At 35.1% G+C, this 17,643-nt stretch overlaps 1 non-coding gene across 1 annotated transcript; it reads left to right on the top strand.

Annotated features, from left to right (window-relative positions):
- The first annotated feature begins 14,775 nt into the window (after window positions 1-14,775).
- LOC124231477 (U6 spliceosomal RNA) lies at window positions 14,776-14,882 on the top strand. Its single transcript, XR_006886541.1, has one exon. It is a non-coding gene; the product is annotated as a U6 spliceosomal RNA (small nuclear RNA).
- The last annotated feature ends 2,761 nt before the right edge of the window (window positions 14,883-17,643 follow it).

Genomic DNA, 17,643 nt, shown 5'->3' on the forward strand with positions numbered 1-17,643 from the left:
TGGATCACTTTAGAAAGAACGGAAGTTGGTTTCCATGGAGTTCACACAACCTCAATTACATTCATATCAAAATTTTTCCAGGAAGTCTTTCTGAACTGACTGGTTCGATCATCCATCAAAATGCCTTTTACAATTTTTATCTGAAAATCAAAAGGTTGAAAGAATTAAAAAACTCCCTTAAATTTCAAAACACAATGTGTTAAGCTATAAAGGTGGGTAATAACCACCTATTAGCTATCAAAACATTTTATCATTGTCAGAGAATATTGAAACTAGAGTAAGTCCCAGATTAATACGCAAAATCTACACTTATTGCTAGGAGTAGATTTCAATATACATCATGTATATTTAATGGGTATAGTTTTTGAGTGAAGGACAGGTGCACCAAAATTACCAAGGTGGAGAGGCTGGTATATACAAACTAATTTCTTATGTGAGGAATGACAATGGAATCTGAAAATATATGAAACATCTTATGTAACATTGTAATTATTTTTCTGAATATTGTTTTAGTTTTCCTTTTCCAGAAAACCTAAATAATGTTATTTTATAATCTTTGAACCAATCAATCGTCCATTTCCTCATTCTACATTTCCAATCATAAAAAGATCAAAAGGATTGTTGAATAAAATTTAAAAACTTTGAAATTATCTACATTTAATATTTTTTGGCCAAGTTTTATTTCTAGGTCTAAAGCTATCCATGCGAGCATCATAATAATGCTTTAAATTATTTTAAAGGATTGACAAAAACAATGATGTTATAGAAGGTTGCCACAGAGAGCAATTAAAGACAGATTAAAAACAAAAAACAAATATGTACCTTTTGTTTGCTGTGATTAATAAATCCCCACTGTCTGTAGCTACCTGGAAAATCTACAAATTCATTCTCAGCTTGTAACACATAAATGCTTCAATTCCCACACCAGCCCTTCACAGATTAGCCACAATATCTAGTCACAACCCCCACTCCAACCCGTTGATGGGCAATCAGAATTGGTGCTTGTATGTTATTTGTCTCCAAGTCTTTTCTGTTTTTGGTTTTGTTTTGTGTTTGTTTTTTTGGCTGCAAACACTGTTTCTTTTATTTTGTAGAAATAGCTGTCAATATTGCTCCTTTTCAAATACGTCAGAAGTCACACTTAAGTGCTCTTTTCTGAAGATCTATAATCTTTTGTGATGATAGCATTGAACACAAGCAGGCAAGTCCTTCACTACTTAAATATATGAAATCTTGTTTATCTAGCGAGCACCTGATTTTTAATTATCTCATCTAAGGAGTTAATACCATACTGTTACTAGATTGGAGTGCAGAAAGGAGAGTGCATCTGAAAGAAAAGCTATTCATTTACAAACTTTAACCATATTTCTGAGAATAAATGAATTATTAAAAATATGGTTTGCCTACAAGCTGAAATGAGTCTTAGTTTCTTTTGCATTGTAACAAAATAACGAAATCTAGGAATGATCTTAGACAAAAAGTGCTATAAAAATGAACTTTGTGTCACCCAAGGTCAGTAGTTTCAGTCCAGTACACCGCTTCTTCACGTCCATCTCACTAAAATTTTGTATACAGATAACCCATTTTCCAGGACATATAAAATTCTATAAATTTCAAAAAAAACTCAATGTTGTGTGCTTTATTTCAATCTAAGTGATTCTAATTGAAAGTTAAGTATGTGTTTGGGCAATTTGACTGGGCAGCTATGCAGATAAGATACTCATTTTTATCATCAACTTTCTTCTTATGGTTCTCTATAATCACTAAATATATCATTAATGTTTTCAATGTTAGCAATACTAGCAGTAGTGATATCAATTATTGCTCATGCACGTGGGCTCTTCATAAATTGTCTCTGGTCAGGGACTGCCTGTCTGCCATTTGTCAGTCTTCCCACTCTGACTTTAAGAGTTTATCACGTATTTCTTTTCCCTTCTCAGGACATACCAGAGAAAGTTTTCTTTTCCCCAGAAATAGGGGGTTCTTATTTAGTAAAGGTAGCCTCTCTTCTTTCAATCTAAAAACATTGGAAAGAAAATAGTAGTTGTCCTATTTCCCGCCATGCCTCAGCAATTGAGTTCCCAGGAATCCTGCCAGTTGCACGTGGAGTCAGTGTATTGGATTATTTTCAGTAGAATTATTAAATAACGAAAATCCACAAAACTCTGAAGGCAAAGTGTGGAGACTGGCAGTCTTCATTACCACTCATATGCTCTGTAATCCTAGAAAAAATCATTTAAGTTCTTTGGGCCTCAACATCGGCGCTTATAAAATGAATTGGATTGAATATTCTTTCAGGTTGTTCTCAGTTCTTAAATTCTGTGATCTGCTTTCATCAATCTGAGGGTATCTCTGGGAACCACCCCCTTTTCCAAAGTATTTGCTTTTTGAAGTTTCCCAAGCCTAAAACTAGTCCTCAAATAAAGATCATGAAGCAATTTCTTTGCCTGAGGGATTTTGAAACTTGAAATCTGAAGTCATTTTTATGTTGGGTCCCTTTTAGCTCAATAATTCCTACTCATCCAGGTGTTGATGCAGCTGCCTCCACTCATACTCTGAAATTAAAGCCAAAACCAAGATTTTTAGACTTAGACTCTAGGATCTTACGAAAATAGATCTGATAAAGGAAGCTTTTTGAGAAGTGGCAATGTATTTTTAGCCTTGTTTGTGTAGCTATGCTATATTATTTCATGAATGCTTTGGGTTATTTTGCTTTTTCATTTTACACTATTTGCTCTGTTTCCACTGAAGAAGGAACTCAAATGCAGATTTTGGTAGATTTTAGCAATGTCACATAGAAAAGTCACGGTACTTGTAATTTCAAAATTCCTGTACCTTGATGTTTTAGTTAGTCACCTAATGGAGGCAGATTAGGAAGGTGGAAAGGATTTGGTCTTTCAAATTAGGCAAGCAATATTTGAACATCTGATTCTACCACTTAGCCTATATGACATTGGTATGCCATTTAATCTTTCAGAGCCTGAATTTCTCAAATGTACAAATGGGGTAATAATAATTCCTAACAAGCCATTGAGTGAATAGTGTGAAAAAAATGCATGTAAATCAACTAACAATCTTTGGCATGTCATTAGCAATTTTTAAATATTTATCGTCTTCCCTTGACTTTGGTTGCTGTTCATTTCTGAGACTTCTAAAAGGATTTTCATGCTTCTAATATTTTGAATAATTAATATGAAAGGCTCTAAATACACTTGAACAGGCACACTTTTTTGTATATAGAAGACACAATTTGGGTTCAGGTACATTTAATCAACTTGAAATTTTACAAATCTCCACGATTTCTATACTTTTCTCTGAAAATGAAAGTGGATTTTTTTTTTTAAAGATTGGCACCTGAGCTAACAACTGTTGTCAATCTTTTTTTTTTTTCTTTTCTGCTTTTTCTCCCCAAATCCCCCTGGTACATAGTTGTATATTTTAGCTGTGGGTCCTTCTAGTTGTGGCATGTGGGACGCCACCTCAACATGGCCTGACCAGAGGTGCCATGTCTGTGCCCAGGATCCAAACTAGCAAAACCCTGGGCCGCTGAAGCAGAGCGTGCGAACTTAACCACTTGGCCACAGGGCCGACCCCAAAAGTGGATTTTTTTAACCAAACTTCTGAAAGGGGAAAAAATTGACATCTCTAGAATTCCACCAGCTAGGCTTTTGAAGAAGTTCTTCTGGAGTTAGCCAGACTTCAGAGGTTTAGGGCACAGTTGCCAAGACTGCCTTCACTTTTGACACTAACTGCAAGTTTGGGCATTCCACAAAACACCCTCAGGTTCAGTAATTTGCTAGGAGAACTCACAGAACTCATGGAAAACTGTATATACATGCTATGGTTTATTACAGGAAAGGATACAGGTCAAAATTAGCCCAAGGAAGAGATGCATAAGGCAGAGTCTGGGAGGGTTCTAAATGCAAAGCTTCTTTTGTCTTCTTCCGTGGAGTAAGGATGCATTATCCTCCTAGTATTGATGTGTGAGAATACACATGGACTATTGCCAATCAGCAAAGCTCACCCAAACTTTAATGTTTAAACTTTTTATTGAGCTCCATTACATAAGCATGAATGATTGATTGACTGATTTCCCACGTGGTTGATCTCAACTTCCAGGTGACTGATAAGGCATGCTCCAAAGCCTCCACTCTGAATCACATGGTTGGTATTTCTGGCATGGTCCACCTCAATCTAAGACTATCAGATGTGGCCAGCTCCACTCTAAGAGCCTGTGTGGCCAGCCTCTGACCTACAAAAAGACACTCCTATCAGGTGTAACATAGATTAATTCACAGAAGCCAAAGGCAAAGGCCAGACCTCTCTTCAGGCAAGGCCAAATTCTTTACTACATAGCTAGAAATGAAGAAATTTTTCCTCCTTCTCTAGAAAATAGTCTATTAGTAGCTGCACCCATTTCATGTGGTGAGATTCAATTATAATCACAAATTTGTCCTACAATGCTTACAATTCCATTGTAGTACATTAATGCATTCTTGCCATTGGAAGAAATTTTTAATATTTTTGCCTTTTTTCTCCATCTCCATTATCTCCCGTAGCGTCTTAACCATACTGAGTTTCTTACACTGGATTGTGATGGCAGAAATCAATGCAACCAGAGTGATTGGACACAAGTGTCAGTGGAGTGGTAGAAACTCAGGATGATTTCCGAGTTTCAGGATAGTGACTTGGCAGAATGGTGACCATTAGAAGAAATCAGATATATTGGGAAATTACCTAGATTGGTGCTATGTAAACAGTAGATCATGACCGTTGGTGATTCATTAAATGATTCCTTACTGTAGGTTAGGGTAGAAAATATTGCTTGCCTTGCTCTGATCCCAGGCCAACTTATTGTACCAAGAGAGTGAACTTCCAGCTTTTCCTGGTCTATTACTTTCTATGAACAGCACTTTTGACAACTTAGTAGAACAAAGGAGGCAGATAGGGATGAAATGATAGGATTTAATTATTATCTTGACCTACCTAAATTCAACAAGTATAGTAACTGTTCTGCAATACCCAGAAATTCTATGCATCCATTTGCATTTAAACCCCTCTCTTTTTGGTTTCCTAATCCTACCCTACTCAAGTTTCCATCCAGGATCTCCCTCCAGGTAGCGAGTAATATCATCACCAATGCCCTCTGCCCCAGTTTCACAAAACTGCTTAATTGCGTGCCCAGTCTAACCTTGTGCATCCTTTGGGGTGGAAGGCTTTTCTTGCTAATAACCCTAATGTTAGCAGATCTTCCTCTAAAGATTTATGAGTAGTATTATGCTTCTCTGGTCAAATTAAGGAAAGAACCAAATGCTTGCTTTCCAAGATATCTTATTAACACCAAGTGGTATTATTCTTAGCCATGTTTTTTCACCTGTGTTATTCGCATTCTGTTTGAGATTATTACTGAGATAGAAGAAAAGGTATTTTCTTTTGAAAGGGGGTGATATCTTATTTTTCTTCAGTTTACACATAATTATTTCAAAAATAGTATTTGAAATTTAGCATACTAATACGTTTCATTTTCAACTTTAGTCCTAATCATTTTGCTTCTCAATATTCTCGTTGAAGAAGAAAAAACATCTACTTTTCACATTACTGAGTAAGCTGATAGGAAAGAAGAGTACATCTTTGCCTGTTTATGTAAAATACTATACAGATCTCTATTATAATATACTTATATAATTTAATTACAAAGCAAACTAAAATGAAAAATAAACGTTGTTCATTTAGAATCATAGCAGATTTCTACAAGGCATTTTTCAAGTCTTTGGGACCATGTGTGTTTCTGATAGCAAAGCTTTTAGATTTTGGAAATTCAAGATGGCCCATAAATCATGTATTATCTATCATTGCAAACAGGGTCTGAAGTCATATTACTTTAATTGAACTTAAACTGTCTCAAGAGCAAAAAAAGTGTGAATGTTTTCACAAAGTGAGGTAACGAAAGACCATACACAGTCTCACAGTGGTTCTCAGGTTTTGACCCCAAATAAGTGTGCCACCGCTTATAAACATGTTTCTTTTAAAAGACATAATTTTGGAATTGTGGCTAACAGATTTTATGCCTGTCATGGGTATTAATTTAATTTAATTTAATTTTTGACAATATGATTTTCACACTTCTGATTATACTAGGGGATTTTACAGTTATGCTTTGTTAGTTATCACAGAAAATCACCCCAATAAATTTGGACATTTTGACAAAAATTGAAGAAATTAATTTATTGTAATTTGTATTGAGTGGTGATAGGAATCACAGCCACCATAAGAAATATGTTTCAGAAAGGAAATATTTATGAAGGCTCTTTTTAAAATTTTATTGTAAGCCAAATATTTTTAGTCATCATTTTAGAAAGTTCTTTAATACGAAAAACTGTAAATTCATGATAAAGTTAGATTTCATATTTTGTCATTGTTTCCCAATTTTCTTGTTACATGGCACTAAAGGACGAAAGAGTAACATCAATTAGGGATTATCTTTGGCTATTTCATTAAAAACAATACCGCATGTCTTTAAAGCCTATTCTTATATTCATTTTACATAAAATTTATACTATCTTTTTATACTAAATTATACTAATTATACTAAATACTAAATACTAATTATACTAAATTATACTATACTATACTATACTATACTATACTATACTAATTATACTAATTATACTAAATACTAAATACTAATTATACTAAAAAATAAATTTATTTTTACATAAAATTTGACTATCACTTTGATCTTTGAAAGACTTTTCATAGACATCTAGTGCAAAACATTGCAGGTTCCTACAGAGCCTGCTCCAGCTGTTACACACTTGTTACGGAATGGCAAGGATAATCTTGACTTTCAGTTTTTCTGCTCTGAATAAGAGAAAATGATGCCCATTTGGTAGCGGGTTCTTATTATTGTGCAGGCTATAGGTGCAACTGTCTTATTACTGAGACAGAAGAAAGGGTATCTGGTTAAACTGCATGTAGCAAGAAAACTTTCTATAAACTGCTCTTGACTAAAAATGAAATAGTCTGTTAAGAATTACAAGAAAGAAGGAACTTGAAAAGTAACAAACATTTCAGTACAAGGTCACAAATGAGAAGGATGACAAGAAAATGAAGAAAGAGATGACAAGGAATAAATAGAAACACCCTCAGCAATATATCATTTGACCAAGAAAGAAATACAAATTTTCCCTGGTTGGCTATTCTTAGCAGAATGACAAACACATGCAGAGTTGGCACCATTTGGGATAAACCTTTATATGATAGTGTTTTACACAGATGCTTGGACATATAAAGACATATTTTATTTTTCAATGACTATTCTCAGTGAAAATCTGTAATCTTGATGCTATTCATTAAATTACTTATTTTTGCCAGCAGAATTTCACTTCATTAATTTGATATCAGTAATGCTTCCTTCCAAGAAGTCAATGGAACAAAGTCATCTTGCTATTTAATATTAAATATGACAACTACAATGTCCTAAGCGTTTCTGACTAAATGAGATATATGTAAAGCACCTGGCATACAATACAGATTGAAAGAAATGTCAGTACTTTTTCCTACTACTCCTTCCCCTAAGGATTCCAACACATAATGTAAATATACATGTAACTATCAGACAACTCAGAAACTATCAACTGCTTTACCAGAAGAAATATTTCTTTACTTAAATAAGTACAGCCAGAAGGAAATATGTATGTTGACAGACATAAAAGACACTATCTTTAGAATTTTTCATAGACGATGTTCAAAATTTTCAGGACTGAGGGATAATATTTCATGAAAGGAAACTTTGGCAGATAATATGACAATTTTCGCTTCCCAGAGGAACAAAGTGAAGAACTTAATTTTACATATGTGAGGACCTAGCAGATGCTGTGAAGTCTTCGATCCGGTGAGAATTAAAACAGTTTACATAAACTGTGGTCATGTTTATCCGTGTATCTAATACGGAAGATGAAGATACTTAAAGAGAGTTGACATTTGTAAAACAATAGACAATGACTTTATTTATAGAAACTTTTTTTTTCTCAAAAGGTACTTGGGAAATATATATTTATTCTGCATCAAGAATAATTCATTTTCATTAAATATATCAAATATGTTAAAGGTTTTTTATGGTCCTATGAGATGAAGTTTAAAAGAGAATTAAGTAGCTATGGATAGTTCTTTTACTTATATTACATTTTGAATCATCAGAATATTTGTGTCTAGCCTGCGAGATGTATCTTAGTTTTCTTCAGGGTAGAAAGCTATTCAATTTCATTCACTCAACAAATGAATGTACGAGGCATCATGCTAGGTTATTCAGATACAAAGAGGTACGTATACTCTACCTGTCTTCAAGGAGTTTAGGGGTAGGTATATAACTAAGAAAAACTATGGTTAGAGCTTTGCTACCAATACAGTTAAGTTGGGATTTTTGGAGGAAGTAAGTTACAGCAAGTGATCCAGAGGGAATGATTCAGCTGAGTCCTTCAGGAAAGGTGAGTCGACCAAATTTTCAGAGATGAGGAGGCTAATCTAGGAAGAGAAACAACTGTGTTTCAGTTCAAAGGCTGAAGAGCTGAATTTGGGAGCTTGAGAGAGATGATAAAACTAGCAATCTAAGAAAAGGCACATACGGAAACCAGGGTGTTATGGGACAGAGCTTGGTTTTATTCTGGAAGCCATGGAGGTTAGTGAATGGTTTTAAGCAGGAAAGTGGTTTGTAATTTGCATTTTAAAAAGATATCTTCAGGTACTGTGAAAGAATCAGTCAGAAATGACCAGGACTGAAATTAGGGACACAGGTGTGGACACTGTTAGAGAAATTCAGAGAACGATGATGAATATTGAAACATAGATGTTGTCTGAAGACTGGAGAGAAAGGGGTACACGTGAGAGACAGAAGAGAGAGGAAGAACTGGTCACTTTGACAGATTTAGTGTGGAGGTTCAGAGAGAGGAATGATAGAGTATCTCTCATTTTCCTGGCTTGGGAGACTGGGTGATTGGTGTTGACATTCCTTGAGATATAGACCATACTAGTAACAATAGAGTAAGTGGGGAGAGAGAGAAAGTAAAAACGAGTTTAGCACTGGATGCATCGAATTTGGAGTGCCTGTGGACTTCGGAGTGCTGGTGCCAATTATACTGGGATCATAGACTCAAATTTATCCCTCAGAAGCAGTCTATCTCTTTCATAATAATCTGATCATAAACATACGCTTGTTCAAATCCTTTAATATGAAGACTTCAAGCTGTTAAGCCCTAATGCCTCCTTTGTATCAATGAATGATTCTATCTACAGACACCTTCCATAAGAGAAAAATGCATTTTCTTATCCTGAGCTTAGATTCAATCATTGAATAAGTTGTGTATTTGCATAATAATTTTCAAAACAATCAAATTAATTTCTGACTATAATGAGTGAAATAGAAAATTGGCACAGGGAATTTTTTCATACATGATTTCCCCAATTGGTTATCTGATTTGGGTGAATTTTAGGGGAAAAATGCTCGAAACAGTTTTTCCTCTGTTTCTCTATTGGGCTAGGATGAACATATTCAACTCAAAGTAATATTTCAAGTGTGGGGTTCTTTGTAATATCTATCCTTAGAAAAGTGTGTCTATTTCCATCATTATGCAGTGGTCCCCACATAGACCATGGAGGCTGATAAAAAAAAAAAAAGCCCCACGCTTGGGGTGAAGTCTTCAAATTATTTTGATGGCTTGCATCTCCCTCTCGGTTGTAAGTCCACAAACAATATAGAATTAGCTACAGGACATGTACGTTCATACACATGCTGGCTGCTTTGGGATGTCCTCTTTCACACAAAGAAAAAGAACAGGGCGTCCCTTAAGACAATGTGATGTAGAGCTCCTGATTAAACCTTTTCATCAACAGGAGGGACACACCCCTCCTGAAGTCATTTTCCTTCACCGCCTCTCTCTGTCTCCCTTTTCTCAAACCTGAAAGCAACAGCGTTCTGCAGAAAGCAGATATGAACTGAATGGGATTTTCATTACTCATATATAAAGAAGAAGGCAGCTGTCATCAACGTATAAAGTTCATTCATTTGAAAATCTATATTAAGCCCCTACCACATGTTAAATAGTGTGTTAGACTCCAATGTATACAATAATGACAAAAGTAGACATAATTCTTGCTTTCCAGAAGACTGGGGAATATAAATATTGATTAAAAAAAGATAGGCCCATAAACCATCATATCTTATAGCTTTTCCTTTGTTAATGTCTACCTGAGACCTGTCAAGGTTACCTTCTGATGTCAAGCAGTGGCCTTCTATTTTAGGGAAATCTCACGTATGGGAAAAGCCAGAATTCCACAGACTTCTTATTGCTGTAGCTGTCTTGGAAATGCATCATTTCTTTTAAAGCAATTTGTTTGGATCAAAGTGGTTAAAAGAGAATATAACTCAAAAGAATCAGTGTATAGAAAAAGATTATTTGCAATTCTTTTGTGTCATTAGTGTTTTGTTTCATTTTTATCATCTGAGGGAACTTTGTTAACCTTATGCACTAAGATACGGTCACACATTTTTTATGTTTTAATATTTTTACCTACTTTTTAGACCTTAAAATTACCATCCATTTCTATTTAATTATACCTATTATATTTGTTTGCTGGTATTTAATGAATTTTAAAACTTTTATTTCTGACAAAAATTATTTTGTCTGAATGCAAGTTTTTATAACAGATATAATTGGTAGAAATTTTAAAAAGCTAAATGAAGTCAAAATATTTTTTGAGAAGCAGATATCTCCAAGAATAATAAATATGAGTTTCCCAAACCAAAAATCTAAAAGAAGGATAAGTTCTTGAAAACATTAAAAATGTTATAAAATTCTAATGAAAATACTAAAAAGTTTATTTAAAACTTCAAAAAATTGATCAATAGGACTTCTGGTTTCCAGATCCACATGTAGGGACCTTAGAAGTCACCGCTCCATCCTAACAACAAATAAAGAGCTGAACAGACTGAAAAATTGGCATCTCTTCTTGGATCCATGAGAGGAGGACAAAAGGCCTTAAAGGGTAACAGAGGAATACTATGAAAAACCTTATACCCACAGTTTTATAACCTAGATGGAGTGGACCAATTCTTTGAAAAATACAATTAGCCAAAACTCACACAAGAAGAAATAGAATCTGAATAAGCCTATATCTATTAAAGAAATTGAATCAATAACTAATAAACTTCCAAAATGGAAAGTATTAGTCCCAGATGGGTTCACTGGTGAATTCTATCAAACGTTTAAGGAAGAAATTAACACCCATTCTCTACAATCTCTTTCAGAGGATAGAAGAAGTGGCAGTACTTCCTGAGTCATTTTATGAAGCCAGCATTAACTTACTACCAAAACCAAAGGCATTACAAGAAAATACTATAGACCAATGTCTCCCATGAAGATAGATGGAAAAGTCCTCAACAAAATGTTAGCAAATCAAATCCAACAATGGATAAAAACATTTATATACCATGGTCAAGTGGGATTTATCCCAGATATGTGATGCTGATTCAACATTCAAAAATCAAATAATGTAATCCATCACATCAATAGGCTAAGAAAGAAAAATTTCATGATCATATCAAAAGGTGCAGAAAATTCATTGATAAAAGCCATACCCATTCAAGATAAAAATTGTCAGTAAACTAGGAATAAAGGGGAATTTCTTTAACTTGATAAAAAATAACTACAAAAAACCACCAGGCTTAATGATGAGAAACCTGAAGCTTTCCCCTAAGGTCAGGTACAAGGCAAGGATGTCCTCTCTCAGCACTCCTCTTCAACATCATACTGAAGGTACTAGCTAATGCACTAAGACAAGGAAAGGAAATAAAATGTATATGGATTGAGAAAGAAGATATAAAACTGTCTTTATTCATAGATGACATGATCATCTACATAGAAAATCCAAAAGAATCAGCAAAATAACTCCTGTAACTCCTGTAACAGATAAGCAATTATAGCACTGTTGCAGGATACAAGGTTAACATGCAAAAGTCAATCACTTTCCTGTGTACCAGCAATCAACAAGTGGAATTTCAAATTAAAATCACAATACCGTTCACATTAGTTCCTCCAAAATAAAATACTTAGATATAAATCTAATAAAATATGTACAAGACCTATATGGAGAAAACTACAAAACTCTGCTAAATTAAATCAAACAAGAACTAAATAAATGGAGAGGTATTCTATATCCATGGATAGGAAGACTCAATATTGTTAAGAGGTCAGTTCTTCCTAACTTGATCTATAAATTCAATGCAATCTCAATTAAAAACCCAGCAAGTTGTTTTATGAACATTGACAAAAATCATTCGAAAGTTTGCATGGAGAGGCAAAGACTCAGAACAGCCAACAGAATATTGAAGAAGAACAGAGGTGCAAGACTGACACTACCTAACTTCAATACTTAGTGTAAAGCAATACTGATCAACACAGTGTGGTACTGGCAGAAGAAAGACAAATAGATCAGTGGAACATAATACTCCAGAAATACACTTCCATAAATACTGTCAACTGATCTTTGACAAAGGAGTAAAGGCAATACAAGGGAGCAAGGATAGTCTTTTCAACAAATGGTGCTGGGACAACTGGACATCCCCCCCATATGCAAAAAAATGAATCTAGACACAGATCTTACATCTGTCACAAAATTAACTCAAAATCAATCACAGTAATAAATGTCTAATCTGAAAGTATAAAACTCCTAGAAGATACAATTCACGAAAAAAAGATTGATCATCTGGACTTCATTAAAATTAAAAACTTCTGCTCTGTAAAAGAAAGTGTCAAATGAATGAGAAGACACAGACTGGGAAAATATATTTGCAAAAAACACACCTAATAAAGGGCTACAATCCAAAAATACACAAAGAAGTTACAAAACTCAAGGGTCAGAAAGCAAACAACTTGATTAAAAAATGGGCCAAAGTCCTTAATAGAAACCTCCTCAAAGAAGATATACAGATGACAAAGAGCATATAAAAGGATAATCCGCATCATATGTCATTAAGGAAATGCAGATTAAGACAACAGTGAGATACCACTATACGTCTATGAGAACAGACAAAATTTAGAACACTGACAACACCAAATGCTGGTGAAGATGTGGAGCCATAGGAACTCTCAATCATTTGGTGGGAATGCAAAATGCTATAGGCACTTTGGAAGACTCTTGGGCTGTTTCTTATAAAATGAAAAATACTCTTACAATATGATCCAGCAATTGTGCTCCTTCATATTTACCCAAAGGAATTGAAAGCTTATTTATACGTAAAAATGCGACATGGATATTTATGTCAGTTTTATTTATAAATGCCAAAACTTGGAAGCACCAAACATGTCCTTCAGTAGATAAATGGACAAATAAACTGGTGTATCTAGACAATGGAATATAATTCAGTGCTAAAAAAGATGGCTTATTAAGCCATGAAAAGACATGAAGGAACTAAATGTATATAACTAAATGAAAGAAGCCAATTTGAAAAGGCTACATACTGTATGATTCCAACTATCTAACATTCTAGAAAAGGCAAAACTATGGAGACAGTAAGAATGTCAGTAGTTGTCAGGAGTTTGGGGTGTGGGTGGGGTGAGGTATGAATAGGCAAAGCACAGAGGATTTTTAGGGTAGTGAAAACACTCTGGTATTACCATAATGATGGATACATGTCCAACAAAATGTTAACAAAATGTTACACATTTGTCCAAACCTATGGAATGTACAATACCAAAAATGAGCCTTGATGTGAATTATGGATTTTGGATTATTATGATGTGTCAATATAAATTGTAACAAATGTACAATTCTGGTGGGGGATGCTGATAATGGGGGAGACTATGCATGTATAGGGGCAGGGAGTATATAGGAAGTCTCTGAACCTTTCTTTCAACATTGCTGTGAACCTAAAACTGCTCTAAATAAATAGTCTTAACAAGATGTGAAAAAACATAGTTTGTAGTGCACAGAATTTATCAGTTCATGAAAAATGTATTTTTTTCAGTAAATCCACTTGGAATGGACCACAGTTGTCCATGGATTTGCCAATGCACAAATCTTTTCTTGATTGCCAAAAAAACCCCAAACGAAATTCCGAGTGTAGTGGATACCTTTCTTCCATAGCCTCCCTCGTCTTTGGCTTGCTCTCAGAACATGTTGAGAGTTATTGATGCGTTTGCCAGTACCCTTACTTCGTCATCTCCTGCAGCAACAACCTCCAGGTAAGTAAACTGCTTTTCTCAGAGTCTTAATATTATTTAGTCCCATATGCATTTCACCTAGAACAAATTCTTCAATTTTGTAGCATACATGTGACATCTTATTTGGTTTATACCCCGAATTCAGATGTTTCTTCTTGAAAGAGTTTTGTCTTTTGTTAGTGCTTTCAGTGGATGGTGACTGGGGATGGGACTGGCAACGGATGGCAGGAATGCCCGTTCTCACATTGCTCGTCTTTCCTTACAGACTTGGTTATGTCCTCGGTGGACAGTATTATATCAAATTGAAGAGCCAGCAGAAGGCAGAAGTCGAATCAGTGAGATGTTGAGAAGGTCGGTCTGAATTTGGTTCTTTACATTTAGATTCTTTGATTCTGTAGGAAGCCTTCCCTAAAGTTTGCAGCTGGGTGAGTATCCTTTATCAGTTTGCACACAATACTGTGTGTGTATGTAATTGAATTTACTATATTGCGTTATAATGATCCCTCAGTAGATTGTCAGCATTCTGGAGGTAGGGAATTAGTAATGTTAAAATCCTCAAGTGCTAGCTTCGGCAGCACATATACTAAAATTGGAACGACACAGAGAAGATTAGCATGGCCCCTCCGCAAGGATGACATGCAAATTCGTGAAGTGTTTCATATTTTTAAATGAGAACACGACATACCAAATCATTTGGGATGCAGCAAAAGCAGTCCTAAGAGGGAAATTCATTGCAATACAGGCTCACCTCACTAAACAAGAAAAAGCTCACATAAGCAACCTCAAACGACACCTAACAGAACTAGAAAAAGAAGAACAAACAAATCCCAGAGTCAGTAGAAGGAGGGAAATAATAAAAATAAGAGCAGAAATAAACTACATTGAAACAAAAAAGACAATAGAAAGGATCAATGAAACAAAGAGTTGGTTCTTCGAAAAAATTAACAAAATCGACAAACCTTTAGCCAGAGTCACCAAGAAAAGAAGAGAGAAATCGCAAATAAAATTAGGAATGAGAGAGGAGAAATCACAACAGATACCAATGAAATACAAGGGATCATAAGAGAATACTATGAAAAACTATATGCCAACAAATTGAACAACCTGGAAGAAATGGACAAATTCCTAGACTCCTACAATCTCCCCAGACTGAATCAGGAAGAAATGGAGAATCTGAATAGGCCAATCACTAGTAAGGAAATAGAAATGGTAATCAAAAACCTCCCCAAAAATAAGAGTCCAGGACCAGACGGCTTCTCTGGAGAATTCTACCAAACATTCAAAGAAGACTTAATACCTATTCTTCTCAAACTATTCCAGAAAATCGAGAAAGATGGAGAACTCCCTAACACATTCTATGAAGCCAACATCACTCTGATCCCCAAACCTGACAAGGACTACACAAAGAAGGAGAACTACAGGCCGATATCACTGATGAACACAGATGCAAAAATCCTCAACAAAATTTTGGCAAACCGAATACAGCAATACATCAAAAAGATTATACACCATGATCAAGTGGGATTTATACCAGGGACACAGGGATGGTTCAATATCCGCAAGTCAATCAACGTGATACACTACATCAACAAAATGAAAAACAAAAACCACATGATCATCTCAATAGATGCAGAGAAAGCATTCGACAAGATCCAACACCCATTTATGATAAAAACCCTCAATAAAATGGGTATAGAAGGAAAGTACCTCAACATAATAAAGGCCATATATGACAGACCCACAGCCAACATCATACTCAATGGACAAAAACTGAAAGCCATCCCTCTGAGGACAGGAACGAGACAAGGGTGCCCACTTTCACCACTCCTATTCAACATAGTACTGGAGGTGTTGGCCAGAGCAATTCGGCAGGAAAAAGAAATAAAAGGAATCCAAATAGGTAATGAAGAAGTAAAACTCTTGCTGTTTGCAGACGACATGATCTTATATATAGAAAACCCCAAAGAATCCATAGGAAAACTATTAGAAATAATCAACAACTACAGCAAAGTAGCAGGGTATAAAATCAACATACATAAATCAGTAGCATTTCTATACACTAACAATGAACTAACAGAAAAAGAACTCAAGAACTCAATCCCATTCACAATCACAACGAAAAGAATAAAATACCTTGGGATAAACTTAACCAAGCAAGTGAAGGATCTATACAATGAAAACTACAAGACTTTTTTGAAAGAAATTGACAACGATATAAAGAGATGGAAAGACATTCCATGCACGTGGATTGGAAGAATAAACATAGTTAAAATGTCCATACTACCTAAAGCAATCTACAGATTCAATGCTATCCCAATCAGAATCCCAAGAACATTCTTCACAGAAATTGAACAAAGAATCCTAAAATTCATATGGGGCAAAAGCAATCCTGAGCAAGAAAAACAAAGCCGGCAGAATCACAATCCCCTATTTCAAAACATACTACAAAGCTACAGTGATCAAAACAGCATGGTACTGGTACAAAAACAGGTCCACAGATCAATGGAACAGAATTGAAAGCCCAGAGATAAAACCACACATCTATGGACAGCTAATCTTCGACAAAGGAGCTGAGGGCCTACAATGGAGAAAAGAAAGTCTCTTTAACAAATGGTGCTGGGAAAACTGGACAGCCACATGTGAAAGATTGAAAATTGACCATTCTTTTTCACCACACACCAAAATAAACTCAAAATGGATCAAAGACCTAAAGATTAGGCCTGAAACAATAAGTCTTCTGGAAGAGAATATAGGCAGTACACTCTTTGACATCAGTTTCAAAAGAATCTTTTCAGACACTATAACTCCTCAGTTGAGGGAAACAATAGAAAGAATAAACAAATGGGACTTCATCAGACTAAAGAGCTTCTTCAAGGCAAGGGAAAACAGGATTGAAACAAGAAAACAGCCCACTAATTGGGAAAAAATATTTACAAGCCACTTATCCGACAAAGGGTTAATCTCCATAATATACAAAGAAATCACATGGCTCAACAACAAAAAAAACAAACAACCCGATCAAAAAATGGTCAGAGGACATGAACAGACATTTCTCAAAAGAAGATATGAATATGGCCAATAGACACATGAAAAGATGTTCATCATCGCTAATCATCAGGGAAATGCAAATCAAAACTACACTAAGATATCACCTTACACCCGTTAGATTGGCAAAAACATCCAAAACCAAGAGCGACAAATGTTGGAGAGGTTGTGGAGAAAAAGGAACCCTCATACACTGTTGGTGGGAATGCAAACTGGTACAGCCACTATGGAAAACAGTATGGAGATTTCTCAAAAAGTTAAAAATTGAAATACCCTATGACCCAGCCATCCCATTACTAGGTATCTATCCTAAGAACCTGAAATCAGAAATCCCAAGAGTCCCTTGCACCCCTATGTTCATCGCAGCATTATTTACAATAGC

The sequence above is a fragment of the Equus quagga genome, chromosome 1 (assembly GCF_021613505.1).
Source record: "Equus quagga isolate Etosha38 chromosome 1, UCLA_HA_Equagga_1.0, whole genome shotgun sequence".
NCBI lineage: Eukaryota > Metazoa > Chordata > Mammalia > Perissodactyla > Equidae > Equus > Equus quagga.